This window comes from Atractosteus spatula, chromosome 6, assembly GCF_055471065.1.
Source record: "Atractosteus spatula isolate fAtrSpa1 chromosome 6, fAtrSpa1.hap1, whole genome shotgun sequence".
Classification (NCBI taxonomy): Eukaryota; Metazoa; Chordata; class Actinopteri; order Semionotiformes; family Lepisosteidae; genus Atractosteus; species Atractosteus spatula.
The window spans coordinates 49075423-49096590 of NC_142711.1; the positions used below are offsets into that span (position 1 = coordinate 49075423).

Here is a 21168-nt window from a genome sequence, read left to right on the forward strand (position 1 = left end):
TATTTTTAAAGGACTCGGTACTCTTATTTCTTGAGATTTCTGGCCCTTTGTATCAATCTGATAATATGATTCCAGTAATAGACAAGGAGAACATCAATAAAGTGTTGATAACCTGGTAGGCAGTGATCCTTACAGCTTATTAATTACATAGCTATTAGCTTAATCCTAAATTTCTAATTTCTAATTATTTTATTCATCTCTAATGTACCATTACCAGTTGTATTTGTTATGCTTTTATTTATTTACATTAAATTGTAAAATTGTATCAACATTAAACGTGCATGTCAGCTTGGCAAATTTATGGAAAAATGATTAACCATACCAAACACTAGTACCAATTACCATGCAATGCATTTCATTGGCATACTGTATGAGCAATGAAAAGATCAAGACTAATGTAGAAATTATTTGGAAATCAATTAAATACTTTGAACAAAACAAATTATTTTTTAAAGTAAGTCACCTCAAATTAACTATATTTATGTAAATAGGTCTAGCCATCTAGTAACTAGACTGTCCTCTTCACCTTAAAATAAAATCACAATTTTTGTGTGCTTTTAAAGAGCTGAAGTTACAGGGAATAAACAGGCATCAATGGCAGATTGTTTTAAAAAAAAAAAACAATTGCCACTGACAGTTTAAGAATACTGCTTTTACCTACAACTTTTTTCACGGTCATGTTGCTGGCATGCTTTATTCAATCCTAATGTAAGTCCTTATAACCATATATGATATGAAAATCTACCATTAACACACTGAAAAGTATGATATTAAAACTTTGGCCCTGACTTAATTCTTAATTAATGAAACATTACAGCTCAAAAGTAGTGATATATAGTTAATAGTTAATAGGGATTTTGGAATTTACTGCATTTCTTTTAATGAATGGTGTATGGCACTGCGTGTAATTTTAAGAGATCAATGTAGCTATTTTTGTCATTGTATTGGATCACGTATGCATTCCAATAGTCTTTCCATGAAATTCAAGGGATCGTCCCTTACATTCACGTAGAAATAAATAAATAAGTCACTTGGAAATTTGGTAGTCCTGATGGATAAGACATCTGACGAGGTGAGCCACAGAGGAAGCCACTGATGTGTTGAACAGTGCCACTATGTCTCAGCCAGACAAAGCACCAGATTCAGGCCCAAGGCACATCAGAGCTTCAGCTTTACTGGAGTGTCATCAGTCGACTCTGCTACCAATTCAGACACAATGGATGTGTGAGTGAAATTGTGCCATCATGAAGCAAAGGCAATGAATCTCCAAGAATGCTTAAAGACAGTCTTAAAATACTGTATATGAGTGTCCTACAAGACTACTGTATCCACACTTTTCATAGGCTCCAGTAGGTTGCAGTAGGTATGTGACCACGTCAGCTGTCTTTATTACACTGGACATCAATTTAGTTCACTAATGAAAGATGATGAAACTTCACAGATGGGGAAACGTGATGAAAGATCTATACAAACATCTGTAGACATATACTAATACTAGTAGTTCAGGTGGGTAGCTGCGTCAGCATGCGTAGGCTGCAAAGGAACAAGTAATAGGTTTATTCCATGCTGAAAAAAAGAAGAAAGAGAACACAACGTTTCGGCCGTGGAGCCTTCTTCAGGTGTGTGGAGCCACCTGAAGAAGGCTCCACGGCCGAAACGTTGTGTTCTCTTTCTTCTTTTTTTCAGCATGGAATAAACCTATTACTTGTTCCTTTGTATACTAATACTATATAGTATTGTACATACTGTACAGACATGTACTGTATACAGCACTAGAAAGAGACATTGGAGCAGAGAAGAGAAATGTTCATTGAATGTGAAACACTGTTCAGTGAGTTTATTGCCAAGGTTCAATCTTGTACAAGACCCTGTCACCATCACATTTTGCAGACACCAACATCAAAATTTCCTCTTGAGGTATGTCAGTGTGAGACTGTGTGTGACAATAAATGGCAAAAATTGCTCTGGATTGGCTTTCTTGTGTCAGTGTTTCCCAGCTTGGCCAGTTTATTTACTTGAGCTAAACTTGACTGAACATATTCAATGACAAAAAGGACCACATCACCACATGACCTGGGCAAGCTACAAACAGCTGTCACAGAACCATATGACTCAGGGCTGGTACATCATTGCCCATGAATATGGGGATATTCAGTCACGAGAGGATGACTTTATCCAATGTACTGTAACTTTAACAACACTACTGCATAATGCTTTTATTTCAAGCTACCATATAGTCAATAAACTACACTATGTGTATGACAGGCTGTCTGGTAAGGAGAAAAACCTGCAATTATATTGAGCATTAATCTAAGGTAATGTTTTTGTGACAATAGTGACTACAAGAACCTCCGCAAAAGTGTTGTAATTCGGGGCACTGTGGAAAATGCACGTCGTGTGCGTCTCCTTCAGTGTTCTCTGGAACTGGTAATTTTTTATTACAATTAAATTAATCTCAAACCTTCACAGTACTGTGCTGTGACTGCATGCATCCCTACAGTACGCATTATGCCCTAAAGATTTATAGCAGGAAGGAAAACAAAAAAATACAATTCATATGTTTGATTTCAACAACAATTATAAGCAAATGTACAAAATTAAGAGAATACCAAACAGTTGAATTATGTATTACATTGGCACAAGCCTATTATGAAATCTTTTTGGGGTAAACTGAATTATTGGGTGACACAGTTGGTGAGATGGTCCTTAATGGCTTACCCTGTAGCTTTGCAATATAATGTAACAAGCTAATATGCTGTTTTCAGCGTAAAAGCATTTGATATTGATATGTAAGTTTTAATCTTATTTCATTGACGAAAGAATACAACAGAGGTGGGAGTGCAGTCCACTTCCAACCAAGAACAACCCAGCACATTTTATTTTCAAAGTGTAGAAATGCTCATTGTAATCGGCAATTGTTTCTTTACATCTTGTATCAAAATAAAACAAACTGTTCATCTTCTGACAACCTGAAAACACTGAAAGGGGTAATAATGGAAGAGTGGCATCTTTCTCTCTGACACTATCGGATTTGAATACTGACAATTTAAGATGCAGCAAGTGTTGCAAAGTTCATGCAAATTGTTAGTTTATTATTATTGTTATTGCCAGTGTTTTAAAGCAGTATGTTTGTCTGTACTGTAATTATATAAGACAGCATTTTTTGCCTTTTGTGCTAAATTGTCTTTCCTGCATCACTCCTATCAAAACTGTGGCTAGCATTGCAATCTGTTGCAGGCTAGGTCTTGCCTGGACAACAAAGGATATGTTAGGGGAAACACCAACACAACATTGAACATTAAAAGCCTTCTACAAAAAAATACAGCAGGATCAAACAGTTCAGCTGTTTCACAATCCACAGTGCAATCTCATTCAAAACTCTTTAAAAAGCTTCTAAGAGCTCTCAAACCTGCCCACAGACACCTGCTGGCTAAATGATGTTCTTAAGTGTTTGAAGGGAGTTTGTTAACTTCTAATTTCCTGTGAATATCAGCTTCCTTTGCCCCAAATTACAGCCAATACAAGTAAGCCTTGTGAGTATTTCATATTCACTTCCAAACTGAAATTAGCTTTCTTAAGATGACTTAGTCATTTTCCTAGATTAGTACAGGTTTAAACTTTCCTTTCTCTGATATTTGAAGAATTATAAAACCAAATCTATTGTATAATCAGTTAAATGATGGTTTACTTTCACACATTACTCATGCTTGTACTTGGAAATATCCATAAATCTCTAAAGCAACACGTCTGATCATACAAGACATCACTGCCCATGACTGATAATGAATCACTTGGCATTTAAACTTTTCTGAGTGAAATTCAAAAACATCACAATTATGTGTTTCTGACTGTAACATACAAGCATTCAGAGTTGACTGAATGCTAACATTTTTCAATTCAAATTAAATAATCTTTTAATTATGTAAACTGCATGAAGCTATGCCCCACATTCCAGAAATTGCTGGTTCCATCTGGTCAATGTCATAAGGAAATTCCCAGAATTCCTCAAGTGGTAGTGCAGAATTGGTTAGTCACTGCTGGGCTGGATTACCCTTGACTCTGCATGTCAACCCCTGTGACTCCCTGGGCACTTTTACCTTTACAGTGTTTTCAGTACCATATCATTCTATTACTTTACCAATACAGAGCCAAGATTCACAGTCTGCCATGGGAGCCTGTTGCCAAAACAGATATTGTGGAAAAACAGTTTATAAAAAGATTGCCATCAGTAATTTTCTATTTTATACTTAGGATTGATTTAGGAGATCAGAAAAATTTAGCATTCACTTTGCCATTATAAAGTGTTTTGTGTTGATCAATGGCAAAAAATCCCAGATAATTACATTAAGATTCCGTATTGGCAGCACAGAGGACAGTGGTCAGCATTGCTCTGCATAGAGTTTGTATGTTCTTCCTGTGTTCCTGTGCATACAGTATATTACTCTGGGGTGCTACAGTTTCCTCTCAAAAACATACTGGTAGGTCAACTGGCTTCTGGGAAAACTGACCCTGGTTTGAGAGTGTGTGTTTGTGTCTGTGTGTGTCCTGTGATAGACTTGCACAGGATCTTGTCCAGGGTGTATCCTGCCTTGCTCCTGTTGTTCTCCAGGACAGGCTCCGGCTCCCACATGATATTGCAGTTCCATCCAGTTAAAAAATAGATGGATGGATGATTCCATATTGTAACACAACAAAATGTGACATCGTCCATGGGGGTTTGAATGCATTTGATAGCTATTGTAGCTATGAACCCAACCTTTACCTGGATTCAAGAATGGTCTTACTCTTTAACTGGAATAGCACATACATGTTTTTAGTTTAGTCTTTGGTAGCAATTGACTTTAGACTTGTTTTTAAATCTGGGGTTAAACCGTAGTTTGACATTCCCAGTTCCTGCTAAATTAAAATTTGAGAGCTTCTACCAACTTTGTATCTACTTGCTTTTTAAGGAAATTAATTGTATTTTCTGTGTAGAGGTTGGAAAACAAATCTCATCACTTGAATGCTGTTAGGAGTCAAACTCCTATTTCATTGAAAGGTCAGGTTGATCAGTTGTAATTCCATTCATCCATCCATTTGGGATGTCAAAGGGATATTTTATATGTGCACAGCAAAAGAATAAGCAACCTCTCATCAAAGGGCATTCTTAGGATGCATAACTGAAAAATCCTGTAAGGAGCTTTTAAATATTGATCAGTAAACTATGTGATCATCAGAACATTAGAAAGATTAAAACAAGAGGTGCAAATCCAATCCATCTTGCTCTTTGAAAGCTAACAGCTAAATGATCCAAGAATTCCATCAAATTGTTTCTTGAACTATTCCTTTTAGTCAGCATCAACAACATGTTACAAATCACTGCCTCTATATTTAATTTGATGAACATAAATATTTTAGCATTCTCACAACTTTGAATGCTTATATGTGACAGTTACAAAGATATAAGTATTAAGGTTTTTTGTTTCACTTAGTAAACTTTAGGTGGTGCATTATCAGTCACAGACAACGATGACTTGTAAGGTCAGGCACATGTTGTTTTCTAATCACAGTAATGGTGCTACTTAAAGAAAAGGTAGCATGGAGTACTCATCTGTTAGAATCAGCCTCTCTCTCACTCTCACCTCACCTCTCACCTATGATCTGAACCCCACAGTGCCTTCTTTCTGACCAAAAACTCACACATTGAAATCTACCTCTACCTTACATGTCAAAAAGCTCACTCCCCATAATTTCTATCCTTTTATTTCATTCTGTTGATGCATGTTTTTGCACATCTGATGTTGTTTTTGTACATTACCTGTTACCTTTTTGTTGTTTTGCACATTGCCTGTTGTTGTTTTTGCACACTGCCTGTTGTCTCTGTCTTTCTTTTATTATACAATTGTATTGTTGTTGGGTTTTTTTTACTACGTATCATCTGAGAGCTAGCTAAATAGCATTTCGTTATACCATATACCTGTATATGAGTATAATGACAATAAACTTGAACTTGAACTTGAAAATGAAGATCCTCCCACCCTTTAAATGACTTTCTTTATGCTTGACAGCAGATATGACCTCCACAGAAAACTTGAACAAAGGAGACTCAAAGACATTACAGCAATCTGTCTGATCTAGAGGAAACATAACCAGGCACACTTGCCAAAACTAGCATCCTCAGTAAGATACCTGTTCATGTACTTCCACACATCTCTTCATTGCTTGACAGCAACCACCAGCCAGCAATTTACACTTGTCAATTTATTGCTGACAATAACATGACAAGTGTAAAGGATTTGCAAGAGACTTGCTATTTCATTGTAATTAAAGAGATCTTTAACTTGAACAAATAGTAGGTTCACATCTTTGCCACTTGGCATTTAGTGATCCAACTGAAAGAAAGAGATGAATACTTCAATTTGAAGTGTCGGTACTTGAATAATAAATATTAATGTTCTAAAACAGCATAGTGTACATATTTATGAATACTGTATGTGTATTTACTACTGTATTATACAGTACATTCAGTATTTAAGGTAATGGAATACATACATTTACTGCATCTGTGCATTGCCTTGAAGCAGACAGAATCCGATTCAATGTTTAATATTCCCTTTTGTGAACATTTTAATTCTATTCCACCCATAGTATGCTTTTAACTTTTACTATTTAACTACATGCAAAACTTCACATTTAGTACTGTATAATAACTTTCAATTGCTGTGTTACACTAGGCAATTCAGTAGATGTTTCTTTTACCATTAGTGTAAGCAAAACCTAAGATAATATTTACTTCTAGAAAAGCATAGATGTTAAAGTTCTTACATAAATAAAGAACTAGTGTGGGTGCATTTAAAATTAGTTGAGACTGTGAAAATGTATGGAAATTCATTTGTTTTCCATTTTCCAATTTTTTTGTTTCACTGGCAACATGGTTGCTGACAATCAGGAAATTGTAGCAATGTGTATCATCTGATAAAAAAAAATCAGCAAATGCTTTTAGAACATTTAGAAATGCATAAGTAATAAAGCCCAAAATGTGGGACTGGCAACAGCAATACCCAGCAATGATAATATAGTGGATAAAAATAATTTTCCTAAGTTAGAACTGCAGTTCCTAATGTAAAAAACAACATCTTACAATACACTAATATGCACAGTAGATGCTGTAGCATAAAATGGTTCAGCAAATAAAAATGGAGAAATGTATATGTATGGTAATCTTCATAATGTTTTCAGCTCAGTGGAGAAATATTTGTCTATATATATATAGGTCTCTGTCCTGATGGGCTCAACTGTGTCTGTGGTTACAACTTTACTCATATTTCTTTGTTTCCAACGTGTGACATCTTTGCTTCTATCCAGTCTGAAGTTCTGTCATGCTGCATCTCAGCCTGTGCTTGGTCCAAAGTCTTTATCTTAATTTACAGCTTTCTCACTGTTCCTACACACACCCTCCCATTTCTGAACATAGTCAATCTGTCTCTCGATACAGCCATGCTTCTCCTCCATTGACCCAACGCAACAGAACAACATAAGCATAGACATCATGAATGCACCATCATTTACCACACCTTGGTGGCTCCCCAAAAAACACTTTTTCAAACTGCTATTGCTGGTTTTTGTGCTGCTCTGCCCTATCACTTACTATTAGAGAATTAATAATATGGACTCCTCTATAATGAATTAATTCATACCATTAATATACTATATATTTTTCTAAGGCTTATAACCACTACTGTAGAAAAATCCCAGAACATCATGAAGAATAAAAATAATTCTTGGAGCATTTCTCTATACTGGAAACATAAGCATTCAAACTAATCCCCAGCGCTTCAATGTAATATAAAGCTGTCTTGATGTCTCCTGGGAACACTCTGTCATAATATACAATTCTCCAAAGACGTAATAACTACAGAATAACTACTATTATGAGTCCAAGAGCTGCATGAGGCTAGCATAAAAGCAGGTTTGAGAAAAAGCTTACAAAAAAAGACAATTTTCCACAAACATACTCTTCTCAAGGAAAATGAAAGTAAACATCTACTGCTACACAGAAGAGGTGAACATTGATGGGTTTTGGGGGGTTCGTTGATAATCATTAAACAAAAAGCCAATGTCTGGAAAAAAAGGAATATAGTATAAAATGATTCTGAAGGAGAAAATGCCTCTTCACCTTGAAAAGATGATCTTTGACTAATGTATACTGCCTGTTTTTTTGATATTCAGATGTGAAAACTGGGCCACAAAACAAAAAGTATAAAATTACCCAAAGAATTTTGTATGGATAGACATCAACATTAACAACGAGGAAAGAGAAAGACAGACATGGTTTAAGCACAATCAGAAGTATGCAACATCATTTTAAGGGTACTGAGACTAAATCGAAGACAAAAGATCATAACTGGATCAAGGATATACTGGAGTAGAGCTCAGGAGAACAAAAACTGCTTACACGACCATTATTATTTACTGGCTAAGCAAATGCTACTCAGGATAACCCAGCTCTCTAAAAACTTTGAAATAAGTGTCATTACAAAGTAAAAAAAAAAGATATGATTTTGTTAGAAAGGAAAATAACATTAGTAAGTCTGCAGGCGCACAATCAATAAGGGAAGCTATAGACGATAGTTTATGAGAGAAACGTCTGGAAACATTGCCTGGGGACATTATCATGTTTATACCTACCATATATTGTACATATTGTTGAATATGTTCATTTTAAGTTACAGACATTTTAAAACGCAACAAACATGTATTGAAACCAATTGTATTTTTAATGCCTCTCAGTAGGCAGAACACCACTTTATAATTTAAATTATTATGTGTATAACACATATACAGTACATTATACATATTGTATATAACTATAGAACAATTTTGTAACACATTTTTGGCTTCAAGAATATATATGTAAAGTTTGACATTTGTTAATAGGATTCTGACAAAAACTTTCAAAAGTCCTATGTGATTTTGTGCCCATGCTGCATTCAGGACTGTAAGAATGGTATTACATAGTGTCATACCATAAGCCTGTGGATGAGTACACATACTGTATGGAGTGGCATGTACTGGCAGAGATATTGTAGATGTTTGTTCATTAAATCAACTAAATAAATAAAGCAACTGCCAAAGCAGTGCTTTTTTAAAATGGATAATGCATACAGACATGTCTACCCACTCATAACTTATGATTGAGCTAGTGTCTACACCAGAAATTCATTAGTGTTTATGTGAGCATTAGCTGGTATTGCTGTAGCGTAACTGACAAAAACCTCAGTGAGGTTATCATCAACAACAACAAACCAACAAACTAACTGCTTCCCCTTAAATTAATGGTCCCCCATACCATTATGCTTTATCACCACTAAACCAATATTGCTACTTTAAGAAGATGTCCCCCGACACTGATTTCTCCTGTAGGGGTGTAATGTCAAACGAGACACAGAACTGTGACTCATCAGCCTTTGCAAATATTCAGATGATATAGAGTCTTGTTACCATTGGCATCCTCAATGGATAAGGGCAGCTCTGAGCCTTCTAATGGCAAGAGTCACAAATCATTGGTCTTCCATAATGCCAAGTAAGTGCTAGAAGCGATTCCTCAGGCTGTCCCTCCTGGGTTTTTAAACATTGTTTTCAAAGTCTGGACTGGTAATTGGTAATTCCTGTCAGATACAATCTCTAAAATAATTTTGATGAAAACAAGGGAACTTTTGAGCCTTTTATGTGTGGAAACATGACTTTTACACACAAATACTGACAAAAACATTTCACTTGCCATAAATGAGCTGTCACTTGAAGTCTAAGCATATTAAAACCTAGTATCTCTGTTAACAGAATTGAAATTGCCAGAAAGTAAAAAACGACAACCAGAAAACGCTTTTGCATGAGGGCTACAGAGCAAATGCTCTCCACTATTTCCAGAGTGTGTCAATTGCAACATCTTGACAACTAATCTGTTTTTGGTTCACACTGATTGCAAGACGATGTCGGTGCACATTTTCTTTTATTTAATTTCAGCTTTATGAAAATAGCAGGGCACTAGTTACAGGTTACATAAGGGGGAAACATCTCCAATTCTGAACATCTTTGAGGTTTACAGAGCTTGCTAGCTTAAGCTCCCTGAGCTAATAGTTTGAAATCCCAAATCCATACATTATTTATTCACTTACACAGTGACCACACACTTCCCAAAATCAACCGAGGCCTTTATTTTATCTCACTGTATGTATGTTTAGTTTTATATATTCAAGGAATATATTGAGTTATGATGTAAGGTTTTTTAACCAGCTTAAGCAAATCAAAGTATTTCCCAACCCTATATGGACTGGGTACCAAAACGTGTATATTTCGCATATGTCTGCACATTTAAATCACTTAAAGGAAAACACAAAAGCCGTTTATTTTTGACTAATTCAACTTTAAAAAAACAAAAGAAAATCCTTGAAAAAGATATTTTGGGGATTATTGTCTTTAACAATTGCCCAGAGCTTCCTGATTTTCAATCCCAGGCTTTTCAGACACAGCTGAATGTCAAGGTTTAAAGAGTTATTTGTTCCTTCAGATTCACGCTGTGTGCTGTAGGAAATAATTACAACATGTCAAGGGAGCTGGATGCCTGCATTTTCTTTACTGCTTTGCCTTCCATTCCCTGCTTCTTAACAGAAGTACTGTATTAATGTTGAAAGACAAGCTGTATGGGCATGGAAAATGTAATTGTTCTTGTGCATTTCTTTAGCTTGCTTTGCTTTCTATCCGTGTTTCTAGCAATCCATTGTTGATGAATCTTTGTAAGGAGGGAAATTCTCCATTCTCCAGCAAAGACACAAAGAAGGTCTGACCTGATAAAGTTTAGGAATCTTTTTTCCTAGCTGCATAAAAGTAGATAGGAGCCTACTTTCAGCTACAGCATGTTATGGTAAGTTACTTTATGGAGCTTACAATATATACTGTAGCTTACAACTCCACACATTTTTTTCCAAAGTAGGCAAATTCTGCTTCATTTCCTGTTATAGATGAGTTCAGTAATTACAGAAGTGGGGTGGACACTGGCACAGTATTTAGATTTTATGTTTCATAATGCTGGAGCCCTGCATTTCTCCTCTCAAAGTCCGAAGACATACTGATATTGATAGGTTGAGGGGCTTCAGAGGAAATAGGCCCTGGTGTAAGTGTGTGTGTGTGGCTCTGGCTTCCTCAGGACCCTGTTTTGGATAAAGTGGTAAGAACAATGACGGAGGGATGTTCCACAGCTCAGCAAATTAGTTTCCTTGGGCAACGGTTTATCTAGATTCCAGAAGTTGTTTGTTTTTATTTTATTTTAATATTTACCTATTTTTTACTTTGAATTAAAAGTAAAAGTTATTTTTGTAATATATACTTTTCTGCTTCTGGTATCATGCGTGTCAACATTTCAGAAAGTCTGAGGATGCTGGGTAAAGCTTTGTTACAGATCTCCTTCCGAAAGATCTATGCATTTTCTGACTACTTTTATCCAATTCTGGGTCACGACGGAGCCAGAGCCTATCCTGGCAAGTAAAGGGTGCCAGAGAGGATGCTAGTCCTTTGCAGGGCACATACACACAGACACAAACACGCATGAACCCACACCAGAGCCAAAGTTCTTGGAACGCAATTAACTTACCTGCATGTCTTTGGCCTGTGGGTGGAAACCGGAACACCCAAAGGAAACCCATGTGAACTAGGTTATAATATACAAACTTCACTCATATAGCACCCCAGGGATTGAACCCAGGGCCCCACTACCGCAAGGCAGAAATGCTAACCACATAATCGATTGTTCTTGAAGTTTTTAAAGATCTTGATCTACCTGTATACAATATAAGTGGAAGTAAACACACGCAAATACCAGTTTCTATTACTGTACATTCAATCTACATCAAGTTCTAATTTGGTTTTTTTTCTGTAAGGCAAGGGTGTCTAGTCATTATCCTGGAGGTTCAACCTGTCTGCCCAATTTTACTAATTAGTGTCTTAACTGGACAAAGTTTATAACTTTAACCAGTAACTTAAGGTAATTGATGAGTTAAAAAGCCTACAAACCTATGGCCTGAGGCCCTCCAGGACCAGAAATGAATAGCGCTGCTCTACTGCAATCCCTCACTGCATGGTTTTGCCAGTCCTTCAGCTGCAGTAATACACACAATTAAGAAAGTAAACCATATTTCTTTTTTATTATTTCAACGGCAAGCAAATTATCATGAAACAAAATGGAAAAACCTAGTAGCAAAACTGCATGACACAACAATTTCAGGTTTGATGTGCTGAATGACCTCTTGTAAGAAACGTCTCATATGTTTTTATACAATGTACGAATTTAACTTTTTTTCTTGCATTAAAGCTAGATCCATTTTTTCTCACCTAGCCTGCAGTGTAATCATGCTCTAACTGTGTCTGGTTTACATCAGAGTATATACCTTTGAAAAGATTTTCTGTCAGCAAACTTTGCATCTAATGGAATCGTGGCGTTTTCATTTGAAGAGTCATTTTTCTCTCACATATTCTTGATGAGGTGCCATAGGTGAAATTTAACATTTAACCTATTGGTATAAGCACTCATAAACACGTAAACATAATATTCCAAATCCAACTTTATTCTCCTTGCTTTTGAAGATGTGTGGGCAACAGGAAAGTGTAATGAGGGGAGACTAAGATCTTTTCTTCAAAAATGTCCATTTTGAAAATGTGTTTTTTTGGCATCACCATTTTGTCATTCTCCTGTGTCTTGGTAGCTTTTGTTAGTAGACTCATATTCCTGTGCACAAAGTAATCTAAGCACAAACTGTGTTCGGACAGCTGAACATTGTGGATCCATTGCAAGAAATACCCCCAGCACTTACTGGGTGGACTGGATCGACTGGGGTAAAGTTCATCACTCAACTGATAAAGCAGCAGATGTCTGCAGCAGGACCTGAACCCATAACACTTATCAGGGCAAAGGCTTGCCCACTACATCTGTATGTGCATTTACAACTCCAGGATTTAACATATTACAGGACAGAGCCATCATCATAATCTAACAAGTAAAGAAATATATAAATATTCTGTTGGGTTTTGTCTAAATGTCTTGATTTCCAAAATTAGTTGGTCTAATATTAAGTCCCCCTGTAATCTTAACATATTTTTCACATGAAAGAATCTCACTGTCATTTTCCGAAGATACATGAAACATGATAAATACCATAACTTTGATATTCATTTTTATCATTTAATGTGGAACAGTTATCACTGAAATTGTTATTGTAAACAGGTTGTCTTTCATTTAAAGTCTTTCAGAAGGCTGCTGTTCAGCTGCTTGACTGCTGTCATTCTAACAGCAGAAGGAGCTATTATTAGCAAAATGAGTGAAAAAATGTAACAGTACCCAAGGCAGGGGGTCTGACTGAGTTGATTACAGACATTGTTTCAAAAGCTGCTACCTTGATGGTTTAATTAAATGAGCATTACACCAAAGTCGAACACGAGTCTAATATGAGCCTAGGTGCATCATGTATTCTTTCATAACATCCATATCTTATATTAAGCCTCGAAGCTATGTGAAAGGTAAATTTGCTGATTCTTCTGAAATATATCAGACAGGATACTGTAAAAAAACGTAGCTGGCCTTTGCATTAGCTGAATGTACACAATACATGTGCTCTGAGTCTTCAGTGAATGAAATGTGTGAAACATGGTCCACTGACAGTAATACCCTTAATGCCCTTTTTTAAATGAGAAATTTGTCAAAGCTTTGCTATGCATCACATTATTTCTAAGGTAACAGTGGCATACTTAGTATATAATAATCCTGAATTCAACACTGGACTGGAGAAATCTAACACTTTGTTTATAGTCACTGTTGTCTTTCTGATATTTCTTTAAATGCTCTATAAAGAACTTTCCTTCTCCTAAAAATCCTCCTTATTCATCCATTACACCACTTAGGCTCCTATTTTTAAACTTTCTTACTTTTTGGGAAAAACGTTCCTTTTGCCTCCAGCAATGCAGATTTAAATTACATTTATATTTTACCATCAGCTAATACAATTGATCAGGAAAGAAAAACACCATTAAATAGCTTTTTTTGAACAGGACAAAAGGAGTGCCACCTTTTTAAGAGTATTATCAGGCAGGAGAAATGTACAAAAGTGTTTTTATCTATAGCTTTGTTGTATCGTCAGTAGTCACCATCTACTGTAGCTGGAATCATTGGTCCAAACACAGAGCTTTGGTCTCCATGGTGATAGTTTTTGTTCATACTTCCATACACACATAAAGCACTATTAAACTCATCTTCTTCTACAGCCTTTATTCTACAGTAAGAATTCATGTTTTATTCATTATTAGCCCTACTTTATAATGAAATTAATTTGTTAATTTGTGAATTCAGGATTCCACAATCTTATTTTGTATTAACACTGTTTCAAATTAGCAGACAATGTTCTACATATCACTAGGGACCCCCGAGCGTCTGAATGGAACACACAGCATGAATAAAACTCTGCATAGCATATATTGTAGGCCTAGTAATTGGGGAGAATATGCAACAAACCTTTTTTATTTAAAAACTGTATCGTTCCCGAAAATATAAAAAAGAGCTAAATGATTTTCCAGCTGACAGAAAAACATTACACTGACAAGACGAAAAAGGAAATGAACAAAAAAATTAAAGAAACAAAACTAGGTTCAAACACAACTGACGCTACTTCAGCACATTTTGGTTTCCACAAAATAACAAGAAAACTATTGCGGGAGCAGACTTTCAGCCCAGTAGAGATCTGACATTTTTCTTTGCACCAGTGCAAGAATGTATCTCGGGGCATAACTACTGCAAATTTTTAAGTTCCTACTTTTATCAGCTCTTCTTACACATATATTCCTAATTATGGTCATTCTATGATTAATTATTTGCCAAAATGTTTTACCTCCTTTGATTTGGATTTGGATTATTTTACAAATAAGGTTGGCATTCTTGGCAGAATTTGCTACAATGTAAATATTAGCCATGACTAACCACCTGCACATGTGAATCAGGTCAACATTTTCATTATTATAAATTTCTCCACAGAAACATGGCTTTTATGGTAATTGTAAAATTCTTAAATGCGGCTATACTGGAATTCCATTTCAATTTTATATGAAACAAGGGGACAATCAGGTGGCTCAATCAGTCCAGACACTCTCCTGAGTGCAGGATGATTTCTTTGATTTCAGGTTTGAGTCAGGGTCATGTCACTAGTCAACTGGAACTCCCTAAGGGCTGATGGGTCAGTGACGGTGGGATGGGATTAGTTTTTCTGGAATTTCTTAGCTCTCGTGTTAAAGTGACCCCTCAGGGCTCCCCTGTGCTTACAGGCATGAGACTGTAAGGGACACAGAAGATGTTTTATGTTTTATGTTTTATGTTTTATGTTTTATGTTATATGATGTAAGTTATAAGCAATATCACCTTGCAGGTCAAAACTGGCAACCCACTGAAGCTAAGCAGGTGTGAGCCTGGTCAGTACCTGGAATGAGAGACTTCCTGGGAAAAACTAAGGTTGCTGCTGGAAGAGGTGTTAGTGGGGCCACCTGCTCACCCTGCGGTCTGTGTGGGTCCTAATGCCCCAGTATAGTGATGGGGACACTATACTGTAAAATAAGCGCCGTCTCTTCGGATGCGATGTAAAACCAAGGTCCTGACTCTCTCTGGTCATTAAAAATCCCAGGACGTTTCTCGAAAAGTGTAAGGATATTACCCCCGTGTCCTGGGGGTATTACCCCCCCTGGCCTATACCAATCATGGCCTCCTAATAATCCCCCTCTATGAATTGGCTTCATTACTCTACTCTCCTCCACACTAATAGCTGATGTGTGGTGAGCGTTCTGGCGCATTATGGCTGTCGTCGCATCATCCATGTGGTGGAGGGGAGTCCTCACTACCTGTAAAGCGCTTTGAGTGAAGTGTCCAGAAAAGCGCTATATAAGTATTAGCAATAATAATAAGGTCTTCTTTGCCTGACAACGAGTCCAACAAAGTACTGCTGAGTACTTTATTTTACCTGTAATTCACAGTTCACTGAAAACCTAAGAAGGTCCTGTTATTCCCAGTAGCCTAATTAATCCTGAGATCCTCTGGTTTCATCGCAACATTTTATTATTTCATTACCGTTTGACTAAAAACTGATTCACGTTTAAATTCTCAGGTGTTCATCAAGGTAAAAATCAACAATATACTTCAGCCTTTTGTGAGTACAATGTTCTGTATTAAATAACATTAGCAAAGAAGTGGCAGACGTGTTTCAGGCAATAGATGTACATAGGATTAACAAATCTCCATTGCATGTGCCTACCATATTGCATGTACAGTACTATAAGGAAGCAAGGGATGCTATTATCAAGCCATTAACACAACTCTTTCAAAAGTCACTCAAGGGAACTGTCTAGGGAAAATTACTAATGCAGTGCCTATTCATATAAACTGTGATAAAACTAAACCAAGTTATTACAGAGTAATAAGTGTGATATATATTACATTTAACAGAAAGTCACAAAGTAAGGAAATAATATTGATAAATAAAGGATCATTTATATACAAATAAGATCTTAGCGGAGGTCAATATGGATTTAAAAAAGGTCTTTTTTAGAGGTTCTTTGAACAAGCATCAAATGTGTTGCACGCACAGAGTGTATATATTTTGTACTAGTTTTTTCAAAAGACGTTTCCTAAAGTTCTTAAGAAGTTTAAAAAATATATAAGATTAATTCTTACATTACAGGTAGTAGTCCTTTTGGGAAATGTGTGCTTGGAGTGAGAACTGGTTACAGGATAAAAACAGTAAGGGTTAAGACCTACTGTAAATGCTTATATTGAGGTGATATAAGTAGTGGATAAGAAGTATGTGCATTAAGACATTCTCGTACTTCAATGATACCAATTATCTAGAATCTGGTGTAGTTGATGAAGTGGTCATTGGTCATGTTTACAGACAATACTAAAATAAGAGGATAAGTAAACACTTAAGTAAGCAGAAAGATGTAGATAAATAGATGCAGATAAAATTCCCTACAATGTCTAAACTAGAAGATAAAATTATGTTTTTTTCTCATAGGTGGCCTCCAGCATTGAGTTTCCCCATTTTGTTTGTGGTTTATGTTTTTGTCAACTACATCTAACACCTTGCATGTGTCTACACTAAATTTTTACATTTCTTTTGCTGCTTCTATAGGTCTTGTTAACCCTCCAACTTTGGTATCATTCGTGAACTTGACGAATTTTCTAACTATAAGAGAGACTATAAGATAAGATCACTTTATTGGCCATATACAATTTCTTGTAGAGGAATTGATCTTTTTGCATACCCCAACTTGCTCTCCCATGAGACACACAGGGAGAGAAGCTTGGGGTCAGAGCACAGGGTCAGCCATTTATACAATGCCCCTGGAGCAGTTGGGGTTAAGAGCCTTGCTCAGGGGCCCAACAGAGTAGGATTCCTCTGCCAGTCATAGGATATGAACCGGCAACCTTCCAACCACAGGCGCAGATCCTTAGCCACAGAGCCACCGCACCGCCCCACTAGATACCGCATACTACACCACTATCTGGTATCATGTGTATTAAAATAATTTGCTGTTGTAAGTCTGATTTGATTTAAGTGTACTTAAAGTGGGATATGAACAAATGTAACAACATTATTTGTTGTAGGATTTTGTTTTTCATGTTTTACTACATATACCTCCCTTTAAAATGGAATTAGCAAACTAAGTCTTCACTAAAAGTCAGTTTAGCAAAACCTACTCATTACCCTCCGAGTATGACATGGGTTTTAGCATTATCAAACATTATTACAAATACCACATTATTATACACCACGAAAGCATTTGTTCTGTTATAAATAATATTGTTGGGATATCTCATGTAACATTTAGTGAAAATTTTAAAAGATATGTTCTACCGTATATGTCGCTATATGGATTTTGCCTACAACAAAGTTTACTTACTGTATTTCTCTTCCCTTACAACATTGTACATTAGGTTGAGTTTAGTTCAGAATTTGGATGTGGAGTTTGGAGAAAGTGTGCACATAGACCTTGCGACATCATTTTTACTGCCATTTTTGTGCAAAGACACCCCCCCTTTAAACTACATCAGTGGCAGCATCAAGTAGGAGCACAGCGAATGGTCTGAGGTAGAGAACCACAGGAAGCACTGTGTATGCAAATCTACTACAGTAACATCACTTGATTTGTTTTTATTTGCTCAACCTGAGGCATGCTGTCTCTTTCCTTACTAAACACCTTAGTGAAACGTTAATTTTAAGACAAAAGACATTTCCCTGTCATCATCTAGAACTTTTCCATTTTATTTGAGACACTTCAGTTAATCTTTTATTGTTCTTGTGCTGCTATAACAAAAGAAGCTTAGTTTACTATAGTCCTTTTTATATGTCTCTTGGCCTTTCCAATATCCTTTTTAACCTGCTCTTGCAGTTCATTATACTCCCTTTCTTTAGCTGGATCCTATACTTTTTTTTGAATACTTTCCAAAGTGCTTTCTTGTCCTTACAACATTATTAATTGATTTATTTAACCATTTGGGTCATTGCTCTCCTGACTTTAATTTACTTATTACTGGGATGAATCTCTTTTGTGTTCCAGGCAGAATATCTTTAAGTTGTTGCCATCCACTCTATTGATCTATCCTAGCCAATTCTAGTTCTCTTAAGCTTTGTCTCATCAGTATTTTAATAAGAAGAAATTGAAGGTTATGATATATTATTTGCTGTAAAAAGTGTTTTCACTGTATTTTGTAAAGGAGAACTGCTTCTTCAAGTTAATCTTCTAAATAACTTCTTTGTCTCGTTAGACCAGGGAATTGACTAGGGTAAAAATCCACTCACAGACGTACACAAAGTGCTGCATGAACCAGGGGCCAAATTCAATTGCCTAGCAATTCAATACAAGTTGACAGATCATTAAAAAGTAAAAAACAAATCCTCTGAAAAAAAGGCAATTCTTAACTAATCTCCTTCTTGACTAAACAAATGATGTTGTCTACTGATAAATTATATTTTTACTGACAAGACTAACGGTTAAAAATAACTGTGATTAAGTCCATTGTGTAATAAAACAAATGGTAAGTTAGTGATTGTAGTTCATTAAAACATTTTGATATTTTTATGTTTTTAAGTTAAGTATTAACAGACATTGTCTTATTATTGTGAGAAGAACTAGACCACGCTGTTGTTTCAAATGCCATACTTTTATGGGACTCCAGGTATTGTTCGTAAAAAAATAAATAAAATATAGTTCAGAATTCATTACTGTGAAAGTACTGGTTGTATTATTGTAGTGTTTCCAAGAATGGATATAAAACAAAAATGCACTCACCAAACTCTCTTGGGGGTCTTGATTGGGGAATGATTTTTACATCCTGGCTTTGTATTTCTTAATTGGAAAAATTCTTTTTGGACGAAAATGAAAATCCCATTTGATAACTTTAAAAAAATATAGTGGTTTTAACTTTGATGAGCAGAGTGTGTATCTGGCAGTTCATCTATGTTGGTTTTCTACTGTGGCAACAGCGTGCGTATAATAGGAAACTGTGATAAAATACTGTGATGCCACACAAGCTAAAGCATGCTGCAGTTTTTTACAGATGAATGACGCCAACATGAAGTGAGAAGTCTGAGTTTTGGATTTCAGCTCTGAGAAAAATAGTTTCTTTTATGGAGAGGAAACAAATCTGCTGTTTCCTCATGTACAGTACCATCTTATGGACTACACAATCGGTAGGAGTGAAGATCACTGAAAATCTGCTCAAGTATATGAATTTAATAAGAGGTGTGGTGTCTCCGGGGGAAAGTTTATGTAAATGAAAGTAGTACTCACACCACACTTTTCTTTCCTGAGTTTCGTGGCGTTTCGTCCTCCCACTCTCTTCCAAATACAGTCCGTAATCCGTTCCCTTAATCCTGATCCGATCCGAGTTCCAAAAGTCCGTAATAAAGCCAGTCCGCGATGTAACCTTATCCCGTGTCCGTAATCCAAAACCGTAAACCTTTTCTCCTTCCAGTAGTCCGTTATTCTTTAGCCCGATCTTAACATGCACCTCTTTCCTCTCTTTTCCTCCAAACCGCATTCACCTTATCGGCTTCCGCCCTGTTCACTGCCTCCGGGGCACTTATATTTCGGCTCCTGATGCGGCTCAGCTGTGTCTCGTTGTTTCCCGTCATTTCCTGGTCAGCTGATTCTTTCTGGCCGCCATTTTGCTAAGGTCCATATTTAGTATTTTCAGTGTTTCGTTCCTGAAATACCGGTTGGAGATGACTCTTCCCCGGGTCCTCTTACATACCCTCCCCCTGAGATCAGCCCCGACCTCGGGCGATCTAGAAAAAAATAAACAATGCATTCGGGAGAGGGCGTCTACATTTCCTTGTTTCCTTCCGGGTCTATATACCGTTTGGAATTGAAATCTTTGCAGACTAAGACCCCATCGTGTAATTCTATCGTTTATATCCATATTTTGTAACATCCATGTTAATGGCGCATGATCTGTGTATAATATAAATCGTCTTCCCAATAAATAATACTTCAAATAGTCTAGGGCCCATTTGATTGCTAGACATTCTTTCTCTATCGTAGAATAGTGTTTTTCGGCCGGATTCAACTTACGGCTGATATACAGAATAGGATGCTCCAGTCCTTCAATTTCTTGCGACAGTATGGCTCCAATCCCAGTGTCTGAAGCATCAGTTTGTACCATGAAAGGCTTACTGAAGTCTGGTACCTGTAAGACGGGTTGAGAAGCGAGAGTTGCTTTTAAGTCTCGGAAAGCCCTCTCTTCCAAGTCGGTCCATTTTATTTTCTCCGGACAGCTCATCTTCGTCAGATCGTGTAGAGAGGCAGCCATGGATGCAAATCCTGGAATAAAACGTCGATAGTAACTTGCCAGTCCCAAAAACATTCGAATTTGCTTCTTGGTAGCTGGTTTGGGCCAGTTCTTGATTAATTGTACCTTCTGTTCTTGGGGCATGATCAACCCTCTCCCGATCGTATAACCCAGGTAATTGGCTTCCCTAGCCCCCAGACAACATTTATTTGGGTTGGCCGTTAATCCTGCTGCTCACAATGCTCCAGTCACTGCTTCCAGGTGTTGTAGATGTTGTTCCCAGGTCGTGCTGTGGATTACAACGTCATCCAAGTAGG

The 21168-nt window shown here is 36.6% G+C and overlaps 1 protein-coding gene across 4 annotated transcripts in view; it reads right to left on the minus strand.

Moving 5' to 3' along the window:
• The window catches only part of tmem108 (transmembrane protein 108), a 97682-nt gene that overhangs the window by 58859 nt on the left and 17655 nt on the right, over positions 1–21168 (minus strand). Inside the window, exon 1 of one of the 4 annotated variants that reach the window (XM_088918935.1) lies at positions 12046–12069. The exons of the other annotated variants lie outside the window; for them this stretch is intronic. The gene's annotated coding sequence lies outside the window, so the exon portion shown is untranslated. Of the gene's footprint in view, positions 1–12045; positions 12070–21168 lie in introns of those variants that run through there. 4 annotated transcript variants of the gene reach the window in all.